Source organism: Ahaetulla prasina, chromosome 7, assembly GCF_028640845.1.
Source record: "Ahaetulla prasina isolate Xishuangbanna chromosome 7, ASM2864084v1, whole genome shotgun sequence".
NCBI lineage: Eukaryota > Metazoa > Chordata > Lepidosauria > Squamata > Colubridae > Ahaetulla > Ahaetulla prasina.
Window position 1 is genome coordinate 10,597,703 of NC_080545.1, and position 14,065 is coordinate 10,611,767.

Genomic DNA, 14,065 nt, shown 5'->3' on the forward strand with positions numbered 1-14,065 from the left:
CAGTTGTGAAACAAATTTTGCCCCATTTTGCAACCTTCCTTGCCACAACGGTTGGGTGAATCACTCCAGCCCTTAAGTGAGTCACGCGATTGTTAAATGAATCTGGCTTCCCCCATTGACTTTGCTTCTTGGAAGGTCGCAGAAGGGGATCACGTGACCCCGGGACGCTGCCACCGTCATAAATATGAGTCAGTTCCCAAGTATCTGAATTTTGATCACCTGACCACAGGGATGTTGCCACGGTCATAAGTGTGCAAAATGGCCACAAACAAGTTACTTTTTTCAGTGCCGTCGTAGCTTTGAACGGTCACTAAACGAACTGTTGTCAGTTGACGTCTACCTGTAATTTAAATGATACCACTTAGTACTTTCTGATATGGACGAACCTTTCATTCCCAATTCATTCTACTCTGGCTTCCCTACCTGGATTCATCAGCTCAGTTCCATAATATCAGTTTCACCTTCATTCAGATCAGGGGTGAAATCTACTAACCTTCCCAACTGGTTTGGAAGTGCATGTGCGCGCACGGACCCTCTGCGCATGTGCAACCCCTTCTGTGCATGCTCAAGAGGGTAAAAAACAGGTTACTTCCTGGTAAAACCAGGAAGTAACGACAACCGGGCGGGTAGGCGGAGCCTTGTACCGCCATTACTACCGGTTCTCTGAACCATCGGCCACCATCGCTACCGGTTCTACCGAACCGGGAGCATTTCACCCCTGATTCAGCTCTATATAATTCCTTAAATTTCATACACGTGCAATGCATCTTTTTTTTTTTTTCCATTTCATCCATGAATTCATAAACTCTTTGTTTACTCCGTTTACATTCCAAGTATCCACCTTCCATATGCTGCGGTCATCGCCTTCTGCTGTCCATCATGACGTTTGGTCAATCAAAGCTTTCGCCTAAAACGCCAAGATATAGAATAGGCTACAATGCAACATTCCTTGGTTTTATAAGGGCGCAATGCTAATCAAAACTGGCCCCACTTGGACCCAGTGTGACACAAGCACAACCAACGCACCAAAGTTTTACTCCAAGCACATTTGTCTATGCACTTTATGGTGGTTCTCTCAGCATCCCTAGGTGTGCTAACCCAAACTCTTTCAACGTACAGGTGATATTATATCTTCCCACACTTCGGATAAACTTCATAGCTGGCCCAAGTGCTCTCTAAATTGAAAGGCAAGGTATAATTTTTTTTAAAAAAAAAATAAACAAAGCTATGATCCATTGATATATCTTCCCAGTGTATCCAGTTGGTCACAGTAGAAGCATTTTGACAGTTACGTTTAGTTTCTCCATCATGGGTTACTAAGAGATGATACGTACACCTGGTTAATTGTTTTTAAATGGTTTCAAGAAAAAAATAGATGCGATCCTACGTGCTAGAATTATCCTCCAACTGGTGAAGGGCTGGAATTTGTGAAGGGATGTCACAAAGAAGCAATGTTTTTCTAAAAACAAACAAACAACAACAACAACAACAACAAAACGGGAGGAAGAAATGCTTTGAAACTTGTTTCTTAAACCGCGTAACACCTCTGTCTTTCCGTACGATTTGGTTTCCCCTACAGCCGCGATGGCGAACCTGTGGCACGCAGAGCCACAGGTGGCACACAGAGCGTCTCTCTGGGCATGCAAGCTGTGGCCCCAGTTGAGCTCCACTGTGCATGTGTACGCACCTCCTGCCAGCCAGGAGGTTGTCGGGTCTCTGCTGCGAATGCATGGGGAGGCGGGGCGCGTACATGGGGTGTGTGTATGCACATGCATGACGGACGGGGGCATGCGTGGGGGCCACGTGCCTTGCATTTTGGGAGTTCGGGTACACACCTTGGGCACTTGATCCGGAAAAGATTAGCCATCACTGCCCTACAGTTTTCCGTTGTCTTGTGAAATGAAGCACAACGTTCGCATTCTGTATGCAGGTAGTCCTCGACTTACGACCACAACTGAGCCCAAAATTTATGTCCCTTAGTCAGACATTTTTTATTTATTTATTTTTTGCATTTATATCCCGCCCTTCTCCGAAGACTCAGGGCGGCTTACACTATGTCAAGCAATAGTCTTCATCCATTTGTATACTATATACAAAGTCAACTTATTGCCCCCCAACAATCTGGGTCCTCATTTTACCTACCTTATAAAGGATGGAAGGCTGAGTCAACCTTGGGCCTGGTGGGACTTGAACCTGCAATATTGCAAGCAGTTGCTGTTAATAATAGGCTGCATTAGCCTGTTGCGCCACCAGAGGCCCATTTGTTCAATGGGGTGTCCCTCTCATTTCAGCAACTTCTTGCCACAGTTGTTCAAGCGAATCGTGGCAGCTAGTTCAGTTAGTAACTCGGTTGTTAAGTGATTCTGGCTTCCCTAGATTCCGACCTGCTTGCCAGAAGGTCGCAAAAGTTGATCGTGTGACCCCGGGACTCTGCGACCGTCATAAATAGGAACCGGTTGCCAAGCATCTGAATTTGAATCACGGGACCATGGGGGGAAATGCTGCAACGGTTGTAAGTCAGTTTTTTTCCGGTGCTTTTTCATCTTTTTTTAAAATCCAGCGCTTCCGTGTAACTTTGAACGGTCGCTAAATTGAAGTGTCACAAGTCGAGGACTGCCTGTATAACCACACAAACCCTTTGCATTTTGAGCCGCCGTTTCAAAAGTTAAAAAATGATGAGCTTAGCGGGGACAGGGTGTGTTCATTCCCCAGCTTTCTCAAAGCACCACTTGCAGGTTATTTCCGTGTGCCCGAAACTTTGTAGATTACTTTCATTATCGAAGGCTCATTTGTACAATTGATGTTGATGGTGCATCTTTACTCATTTGATGGGGGAAGTGTAGAGGGAGAACTTGATGCAAGCATATGGAGTCAAGAGTTACACTTCATGGTGTGAGTTACTGTCTCTCAGAAGACCAGGGGTCTGCAAACTTGGCTCTTTTAAGACTCGTGGACTTCAACTCCCAGAGTTACTCAGAGTTACTCAGCCAGTAACTCTGGGAGTTGAAGTCCATGAGTCTTAAAAGAGCTAAGTTTGCAGACCCCTGGACTCGACATACTGAACAATATTTCTACCGACCACATGTTGAATTTTCTCTTTTCTCACCTGTAAGAGACGTAAGGGAAACCCAAGAGCAAATGTTTCATTTGCCTTCCCTAATGCAGAACGGATCAAACATGGCAGGAAAGAACGGACTTTGCCATGAAACTGTCCAATCGTCCAGTATTGTGAGATCTGGGGAGGAAAACCACGCATCATCGTTCAAGTCAACCTGATTTCATCTCCCGCTGATCGAGGTCAGGTCGCGGTTGTGCGCCTGAGCCTTGAAGCATATACTGTCCTATCCAGAGGGGGGAGGGTTTTTTCACATTTTGTTACCACCGGTTTGCCGCGCAGGTGGGCGCCTTCCGCACATGTGCTTTGCGGTTTGCTGCGCGTGTGTGAACCTTCCTTGTGTGCGCCCAACCTCAAAAACATGCCTAAATAGGATGGCATAGAGCTGGGGCAGGGTGGGTGGTCCCATCCGTAATCTCCGCTACCGGTTTGTCCGAACCGGCTAAATACCACCTCTGGTCCTATCTTGACTTCTAGATAATTGGCTCCAGAATAAGATTCATACCCGCACACTCTGAGAAGCCATTATTTTCTAGATTTCAGGAAGGAATAGGGTAAAATCATCCATGCTTTGCAACCCCTTTTCAAATTGCACAGCTGTTACCTCTTGAATATTTCAGTGCCGGGGTTATTCCCGGACTTTGGGAAAGGCGATGCAGGGAAAGGGGGAAAAAAAAAAGGAATTAAAATGTACTTAATGCTTGTAAAATGTGCTAAGATATACAACTGTACTTCTCCTTGTTAATCCTGCTTCGGTGGTGGGATTCAAATAATTTAACAACCGGTTCTCTGCCCTAATGACCGGATGGTGGGTGTCGCCATGGGCTGTGACAGGCAGATCTCGGCCTCCTGCAGCCCCTTGGGAGCAAAAACTGGCTGGGGGGGGGATGCACCGCCTCCCCCACGCCACTTTTTGGGCCTAGGAGGCCTCCCTGTAGCCTCCTGGAATCGAAAATGGGGCGTGTGGAGACTCTTGGAAGGGACAGGGAGGGGAGGGGCTAGCCAGTAATTTAACTACCGGCTCGCCCGAACCGGCTGAATCCCACCATTGGCCTGCTTGCTACCCTTTTTAAAGCAGTTGAGCACTCGCGCATTTCCTGCTACGGACACTATAAACCTGTGGACCCGTGTGCCAAAATACTGGTCTCTCCACCATTAGGGGTCTCCTAATCTTCTTGGCACCTCTGAGGAGTGCGAAAAGTTGCGGCTTTTTTTGCTTGAAATACTTTAGATGACCAACACGTATGGGACAAGGGTGGGATGAGAAGGGAAGGGTTTTGTTTGCACAACCTTGCTTTCCAAAAAAAAAACAAAAAACCAAACTGATATTGTATAGCTTGCTTTGTCCCCGGAGGGTGATATTCACTTACTTTCCCTACTGGTTCGCAAATGTGAGTGTGTGCATGTGCCCGGCCTTCCGCGCATGTGCTTTGCTGGCGCGTATGCCTTCCACCCATGTGCCCAGCCTCAAAAACGGGCCTAAATAGGATGGCATAGAGCTGGGACGGGCACACCCACAATTTCCGCTACCGGTTTGGGCAAACCGGTGCAAACCAGCTGAATACCATCTCTGGTTGTGTCCCGTTCTCCCCCTATCACTAGGAATATATAAATCCCAAGTTTTAAAGCATAGCTGCCAAGCACTTCAGAGGCTTCAGATTAGCCTCAAGCCCGACGTGCTAATTTTCTACAGGGAATACATTTTTAGAATAAGTTCTAAGCAGGAATATCTGCTTAGAGACGTGAAGTGGAGGCGTCCAGCTGAAGATATAAGCTTAGTTAAGCCTGAGAATCTGGCAGCAGGCCAGTTTGAAACCTTATTTTTCTTTTTTTCTGGGGAGAAGAGCGTTATTAATTTTTATTTAAAGAATTAACAGCATGTTTTTCGCCCCCACCCACCCCGGAGTATTCATAAGCTCCAAAAATTGTTAAGTACAGTATGTAAGAGGGATTTTTTTGTATGCCTTTGAGGCTGCGGAAACAGCAGCCAAACTACCACACCTGCTGGCATTCCCACGGAAAAGCTTGGGAAGATAGCGTCCCTACGGGGAAAAGTGGCTTAAGGGAGGTGTGATTGTTTTAAGCAGAAGAGATGCCTGGCTTTCCTTTGCTGTGTCTTTGGGCACGCCTGGGCAAGGAGAAATCGGCTCTAAATTTGGGGGCCGGGGGGTGGCTGGGCAGGCGAAGGAGGGAAGGTGGACATACCAAGAAACCAGCTGGGGAAAAAAACACCTGTGATTAAGGATTCGCTGTTCTATAAACCCCCCTCCCCGCTCTTAGGACATCTTGTCAAAGATACAGCTGTCCATATCCATTGACTTAAGGACGGGGTACTGTAACAAATCTGCACATGTGTGGGTGGATAATTCCCAGAAGGAAACCATTATCGTTTTGATGATTTAACTATGCATTTTAGCATGTTTTAAATAAAACCGGATACTGAATAAAAACATGGCTCTCTATTGCTGCTAAGCGTGCGCCACGCAAATCGAACCTTGAATAACAGAGTTGGAAGCGACCTTGGAGATTCTCAAACACGTGGCGGCAAGATAGGAGAAGAAAAACCCCATCAGGACTAGATACAGCAGTTCCGTCTGCATTTAAAGAGACAAAGGCCGTTCTTTCGAAGATAGCAAAGTCCACATTTTGGACGGAGAGGACGGCTGGTTTGAAAGAGGGGTCAAAGAGGCCACCTTTGTCAAAATTGGATGGGGAGGGATACAACATTGTCTATCTCCGGTCTACAACATAGTCCTTTGCACCACTCAGGTGAGACCCCGAGGACACAGATAAACCTCCAAGCGACCTCAACGACTCTCTAAAAGGATGCAGATGACCAACTGTCTGCAAGGAGTATCAATCCTTCCATTCTACACTATCCAGTTAGAGCTGAAGAGGCTTCTGGGTTGAGAAGCAAAACATCTTCAAAGAAAAACCAGAAAGTCCAGTGGTTTCTTGGGACGGGGTGGGGGTGGGGAAACACCTTTGGGGCAACAGGGTTGGAAGAGACCTTGGAGGTCTTCTAGTCCAACCCCCTGCTCAAACAGGAGACCCCGTATCTTTTTGAGACAAATTTCTGTCCAGGCTCTTCTTAAAACCTCCAGTGATGGGAGCACCTACAACTTCTGGGGGCAAAAGTCTTTCTAACTGATTCATGGTTCTCACTGTCAAAAAAATGTCTTCTTCGTTCTAGGTTGGATCCCTCTTTAATGATCTACCTGTTAACTACAGGTAGTCCTTGATTTACAACCAGGGGTGAAATCCAGCAGGTTCTGGAGAACCGGTAGCAGAAATTTAGAGTAGTTTGGAGAACCGGCAAATGCCACTTCTGGCATTTGGCCCCAGAGTGGGGTGGGAATGGAGATTTTGCAGTATCCTTCCCCTATCGTGCCCACCAAGCCACGCCCACAGAAACCAGTAGTCAAAAAAAATCTGAATTCCACCACTGCTTGCAACCACTTGTTTAGTGACTTACGGCCACTTTTCACACTTACGACCCTTGGAGGATCCCCACGGTCATGGAATCAATATTGGAATGCTTGGCAACTGGTTCATATTTATGACGGATGGGTCACGTGATCACCTCTTGCTACCTTCTGACAAGCCAGTGGGGAAGCCAGATTTACTGAACCCACCATGTCACTAACTTAACAACCGCAGTGGTTCACTTAACAACCGTGGCAAGAAAGCTCGTAAAATGGGGCAAAGCTCATTTTTGACATCTGTCTCACTTAGCAACAGGAATGTTGGGCTCAACTGTGGTCATAAGTCGAGGACTACCTGTACTTGTCCTGACCCCAGGTGTTTTAGACAACGGAACTTTAGTTGAAAATATATTCAAGTTCTTTGGGTTTTTTTTGAAGAATAATACCCAGCAAAATAGAATAGAATAACAGAGTCAGAAGGGACATTGGAGGTCTTCTAGCCCAACCCCCTGCTCAGGCAGAAGACTGGAATTCAATAGAACATAAATTGGAATGGAATGGAATGGAATGGAATGGAATAGAATAAGAATAGAATAAGAATAGAATAGACAATAGAATAGAATAGAATAGAATAGAATAGAATAGAATAGAATAAGAAAAGACTGAGAATAGAATAGAATAGAATAGAATAAGAAAAGACTGAGAGTAGAATAGAATAGAATAGAATAGAATAGAATAGAATAAGAAAAAGCTGAGAATAGAATAGAATAGAATAGAATAAGAAAAGGGTGAGAATAGAATAGAATAGACTAAGAATAGAATAGAATAGAATAGACTAAGAATAGAATAGAATAGAATAGAATAGAATAGAATAGAATAGACTAAGACTAGAATAGACTAAGAATAGAATAGAATAGAATAGAATAGAATAGGATAGGATAGGATAGGATAGGATAGAATAAGAAAAGGGTGAGAATAGAATAGAATAGACTAAGAATAGAATAGAATAGAATAGAATAGACTAAGAATAGAATAGACTAAGAATAGAATAGAATAGGACTAAGAATAGAATAGAATAGAATAGAATAGAATAGAATAGGATAGAATAAGAAAAGGGTGAGAATAGAATAGAATAGACTAAGACTAGAATAGACTAAGAATAGAATAGAATAGAATAAGAACAGATTGGAATAGAATAGAATAGAATAGAAAAGAATAGAATAGAATAAGAGTAGAATAGACTAGAATAGACTAAGAATAGAATAGAATAGAATAGAATAAAATAGAATAGAATAGAATAGAATAGAATAGAATAACGAGTTGGAAGGGACCTTGGAGGTCTTCTAGTCCAACCCTCTGCTTAAACAGGAGACCCCGTATCCTTTTGAGACAAATTTCTGTCCAGGCTCTTCTTAAAACCTCCAGTGATGGGAGCACCTACAACTTCTGGGGGCAAAAGTCTTTCTAACTGATTCATGGTTCTCACTGTCAAAAAAATGTCTTCTTCGCTCTTTAATGATCTACCTGTTAACTCCGGGTAGTCCTTGATTTACAACCAGGGGTGAAATCCAGCAGGTTCTGGAGAACCGGTAGCAGAAATTTAGAGTAGTTTGGAGAACCGGCAAATGCAACTTCTGGCCGGCCCCAGAGTGGGGTGGGAATGGAGATTTTGCAGTATCCTTCCCCTATCGTGCCCACCAAGCCACGCCCACAGAAACCAGTAGTCAAAAAAAATCTGAATTCCACCACTGCTTGCAACCACTTGTTTAGTGACTTACGACCACTTTTCACACTTACGACCCTTGAAGGATCCCCACGGTCATGGAATCAATATTGGAATGCTTGGCAACTGGTTCATATTTATGACGGATGGGTCACGTGATCACCTCTTGCTACCTTCTGACAAGCCGGTGGGGAAGTCAGATTTACTGAACCCACCATGTCACTAACTTAACAACTGCAGTGGTTCACTTAACAACCGTGGCAAGAAAGCTCGTAAAACGGGGCAAAGCTCACTTTTGTCACCTGTCTCATTTAGCAACAGGAACGTGGGCTCAACTGTGGCCATAAGTCGAGGACTACCTGTACTTGTCCTGACCCCAGGTGTTTTAGACAACGGAACTTTAGTTGAAAATATATTCAAGTTCTTTGTTTTTTTTTTGAAGAATAATACCCAGCAAAATAGAATAGAATAACAGAATCGGAAGGGACATTGGAGGTCTTCTAGCCCAACCCCCTGCTCAGGCAGAAGACTGGAATTCAATAGAACATAAATTGGAATGGAATGGAATGGAATAGAATAAGAATAGAATAAGAATAGAATAGACAATAGAATAGAATAGAATAGAATAGAATAAGAAAAGACTGAGAATAGAATAGAATAGAATAAGAACAGATTGGAATAGAATAGAATAGAATAAGAGTAGAATAGACTAGACTAGACTAGACTAGACTAGAATAGACTAGACTAGAATAGAATAGAATAGAATAAGAAAAGGCTGAGAATAGAATAAAATAGACTAAGAATAGAATAGAATAGAATAAAATAAGAAAAGGCTGAGAATAGAATAGAATAGACTAAGAATAGAATAGAATAAGAACAGATTGGAATAGAATAGAATAGAATAAGAGTAGAATAGACTAGAATAGACTAAGAATAGAATAGAATAGAATAGAATAGGATAGGATAGAATAGGATAGAATAAGAAAAGGGTGAGAATAGAATAGAATAGACTAAGACTAGAATAGACTAAGAATAGAATAGAATAGAATAGAATAGAATAGAATAGAATAGAATAGAATAATTAAAGGCTGAGAATAGATTAAAATAGACTAAGAATAGAATAGAATAGAATAGAATAAGAATAGAATAGAATAGAATAGAATAGAATAGAATAGAATAGAATAGAATAGAATAACGAGTTGGAAGGGACCTTGGAGGTCTTCTAGTCCAACCCCCTTCTCAAGCAGGAAAACCTACAACATTACAGGCAAATGGTTGTCCAACATCATCTTAAAAACCTCCAGTGTTGAAGCACCCACAACTTCTGGAGGCAAGTCCTTCCACCGGTTAATTGTTCTCACTGTCAGGAAATTTCTCTTTATACATATAGATAACTGATAAATTGTACTGGTTGGTTGAGTTGGCCCATCCATGCCCGATATCCAGGACAGAGTAGAAAGTCCAGAGGTATATTTGGGGGATGGGGGTCGCGCGCGCGTGTGTGTGTGTGTGTGAGAATGTACTTAGAAGGACAGCTGCCAATCGTCCCCGTCCCCCACGCCTCCATTGATAAGACATCCGTCTGCTTTTTCGTTGAATCCGGTCCCATTTGCCAATCCCCATCGCTGCTCTCACAGGTTTGTCGCCTCCTCTGTGCCTACAGTTAATGCTCCTGGCTGCTTTTGAGCGTTCAGTTGAGCTCGGCAGGCAGGCAGGCAGGCAGGCAGGGAAATCGCAACGGGCCTCTAGTGGCTCAGACTGCTAAGACAGTCTGTTCTTAACAGCAGCTGCTTGCAATTACTGCAGGTTCAAGTCCCACCAGGCCCAAGGTTGACTCAGCCTTCCATCCTTTAGGTGAAATGAGGACCCAGATTGTTGGGGGCAATAAAAGTTGACTTTGTATATAATATACAAATGGATGAAGACTATTGCTTGACACAATGTAAGCCAACCCAATTGGCTCTGATTTATTGAATCAAAGATGATTTTCGTTGCACGTCTTCCGCATCTTCAGTGGGGACGATGGGCGGGAAGTGTGTGTGTGTGTGTGTGTGTTTGTGTCTAAGAAGGAGCTGGGCTATCACTAGCACCGCAGGAGAAGAAGAGTGGTTTGCAGTGGGAGGTTGAGAGGGGGGAGAACACTGGGGAAGAGGCGCCCGGAGGAAAGACAAGACGAAAATCCAGTGAAGCGGGGCTCATTTGGGAGAGGAAGGGGGCAGGAGGGAGGGGAAACAACCTCCCTCTCCCCTCCCCCCAGCCTTCCTTTTAGACTTCAAAGGGGATGACCTAAAAAGTCATGCATTACTTTCGGATCAAAACTTAGAAGACGGTTGAAATAACCGAGAGAAGAGAATGGATGGCCTGGAGGACCAAATGTTGAAGCAGCCGGAGGAAGAGCAGTTGGGGTAGAGAAGTTTGTCCCTAATTACTCCAGCATCTTGTCCCTCCCTCCCCTCTCCACCTTTGTAATTGTTCACACAACAGGACACACACTCTCCTCCTCCTCCTCCTCCTCCTCCCCTCACTAGTAGCAGGTGCACTGGACAGTTGGGATAGGGAACTTATCCCTATTGTAGTCTGTCCTTCCCCAGCATCCTGCCCCCACCCATGATTGTTCACAGCCAGGACACACACTCTTCTCTCCTCCTCTTCCTCCTCTTCTTTCTCTTCCTCCTCCCCTTCCTCCTTTCTTCTCTTTCTCTTTCTTGTCTTTCTTCTTCCTCCTCCTCCTCTTTCTTCCTCCTCCTCTTCTCCTTTTCCTCCTCTTCCTCTTCCTCCTTTCTCCTCTTTCTCTTCCTCCTCCTTTCTCTTCTTCCTCTTCCTCCTGGTTCTCTTCCTCCTCCTCTTCTCCTTTTCCTCCTCTGCCTCTTCTTCCTCCTTTCTTCTCTCTCTTCCTCCTCTTTTCTTCCTCTTCCACCTCCTCTTTCTTTTCCTCCTCATCTTCTTCCTCCATTTCTCCTTCTCTTTCTCTTCCTCCTCTTCTTCTCCTTTTCCTTCTCCTCCTCCTCTTCCTCTTCCTCCTCCCCTTTCTCTTCCTCCTCCTTCCTCCTTCCTCCTTCCTCCTCTTCCTTTTCCTCCTTCCTCCTCTTTTTCTTCCTCCTCCTTTTCCTTCTTCTCTTCCTCCTCCTCTTCTCCTCTTCCTTCCTTCTCTGCTCCCTCCTTCTTTGCCTTCTCCTCCTCCTCTTCCCCCTCCTTCCTCCTCTTCCTTCCTCCTCTTTCTCATCCTTCTCTTTCTTCTCTTCCTCTTCCTCCTCTTTTCCTTCTTCCTCCTCCTCCTCTTCCTCCTCCTCCTGCTTTCTCCTCTTCCCTTCCTTCTCCTCTTCCTCCTTCCTTGCCTTCTCTTCCTCCTCTTCCTCCTCATACCCTCCCCCCACTATTAGCAGATGCACTGGACAGTGCTGGAAGCACACCCGCGCGCGCGCACACACACACACACACACACACACACACACACACATCTACTGCCTTAAGAAAGAGGCCGAGGAGGCGTTATCCTTAGCTACTTGGAGGAACAGGGGACTTGCAAAATAGGGCAGCTGCAATTCGTTCCAGGTAAAATGAGGTTCCGTCACATTTTTGAGCACTCGGAGAACAGAATAGAGAAGAACAGGAGGCTGAGCCTGCCACGCACATCACCGCCCTGTTTTAAATCTTTTCCGCGGGGGAGAGATCCGATAATCACCCGGAGAACTAAACCCCTCACCACCACTTCCGCTGCCTTTCCCCCTCAGGAAGGTGGCTGAAATGCTTTATGGAAACAAACGTCTAGCTTTCTTTTCTCAACGCCCTCCTGCCTTGGCCACAGTGTGATACCGAGTGAGAATGCTTTGAACGCCAATGATCTCAGAAGGCTTTTTTTGGGGGAGGGGTCTTTTCCAAATTAGAAAACACTAACTAAGCTAAAAAAACTGCTCGGAACGGTAAAGCATTCCAGCACAGAATGTTGTGACCCAGGCCCAAGTAGGTAGTAGGAAACTCAGTCTGTGAAAAAACAAGCAAACTTTATTTGAACAGCTGAGAATTACTTCATTCCCAGCGTTGTTCAACTAAATTAAAGCAAATTCCTCCCAACACAAATTCCTCAGTCCTATCACAAACCTTGGTCCAATTAGGCAAACTGCCAAAGGCCTTTCTTGGCAAACGTTCAGAAGTCACTGATACAAAAATAAATGCAAGAAGACGAAGCTATCAGCGTTGTTTTCCAGCAAAGCCCAAATGCCGTTGCTGGTCTTTTAAGCCTCATGGGAGGGGCCAATCATCTCTTGGCCTTACTCCCGAGTCATCCTCTTTGGTTGAGCTGCTCTTGCCTTCTGGCAACTCTTCTCATGCGTGCATTAGGAACAGGCTTTTCCTGTTCCTCTGCCTCACTACTATCAGTCTCTGGAGGCTCCGGAGTCCACACATCACTCCCCGAAGGCCCTGGCCCCATCTCAGCCTCATCACTGTCTGACTCCGTTGCCAGCTCCGCAGGCCGCTGGCGGACCACAACACAGAAATAAAATAATAATAATAATAATAATAATAATAATAATAATAATAATAATAATAATAATAGTAATAGTAATAATAATAGTAATGATAGTAATAATAATGTTAGGAGACTAGGAACAATCCATAGAGAAGCACTTCACGACCAACCAGTTGGAGGGGATAGGAGATATTCTCCGGTTTGAATTAAAATTGCCCACCAGTGAGACAGAACAAAGAAATAAATACGCTAACATTTTATGACGCATTTTGCCCCGTTGTCAATCCCTGCTCTCAGCCACTTGAATGGTGTCAACCTGGTTTCTCTGGTGCCTTTTGCTACACAGGATGCAGTTGTGTTTCTTCTCAAGATTTGTTGCTGGAGGAGGAAGGTGATGGAGGAACCACCAGTTTGGCCAGGCCAGAGGTTTTATTTCACAAGAAGAGTCCTCCACTCCTCTGCTCGCAACAATTAATAATAATAACAGAGTTGGAAGGGACCTTGGAGGTCTTCTAGTCCAACCCTCTGAAAACAACAAAATACCTTATCCCACCAGACTTGAAATCCTAGGCTTAGAAAACTTGGAACTCCGTCACCTCCAACAAGACCTAAGTTTAACTCACAGAATCATCTATTGTAATGTCCTTCCTGTCAAAGACTACTTCAGCTTTAATTGCAATAATACTAGAGCAACTAATAGGTTTAAACTTAATGTCAACCGCTTTAATCTAGATTGCAGAAAATATGACTTCTGTAACAGAATCATCAGTGCTTGGAATACTTTACCTGACTCTGTGGTTTCTTCCCATAATCCCAAAAGCTTTATCCAAAAACTTTCTACTATTGACCTCACCCCATTCCTAAGAGGACCATAAGGGGCGTGCATAAGCGCACAAACGTGCCTACCGTTCCTGTCCTATTGTTTTTCTTTTCTTCTTCCTATATATATATATGCTTATACCTCCTAATATTTACTCATATATGTGTTTATATGCTATATAATCTTTTTGTATGCTACCTACATATATTGTTGTGACAAAATAAATAAATAAATAAATAAAATAAACAAACCCCCTGCCCAGGCAGGAAACCCTACGCCACTTCAGACAAATGATTATCCAACATTTTCTTAAACAGAATCCCTTATGACTCCAGGCTTGAAATTTTGGACTTACACAACTTAGAACTACACCGCCCACAGTCTGACCTAAGCGTAGTACATAAAATTATCTGCTACAACATCCTACCTGTCAGCGACTACTTCAGCTTCAACCGCAACAACACACGAGCACACAATAGATACAAACTCAAGGTAAACTGCTCCAAATACGACT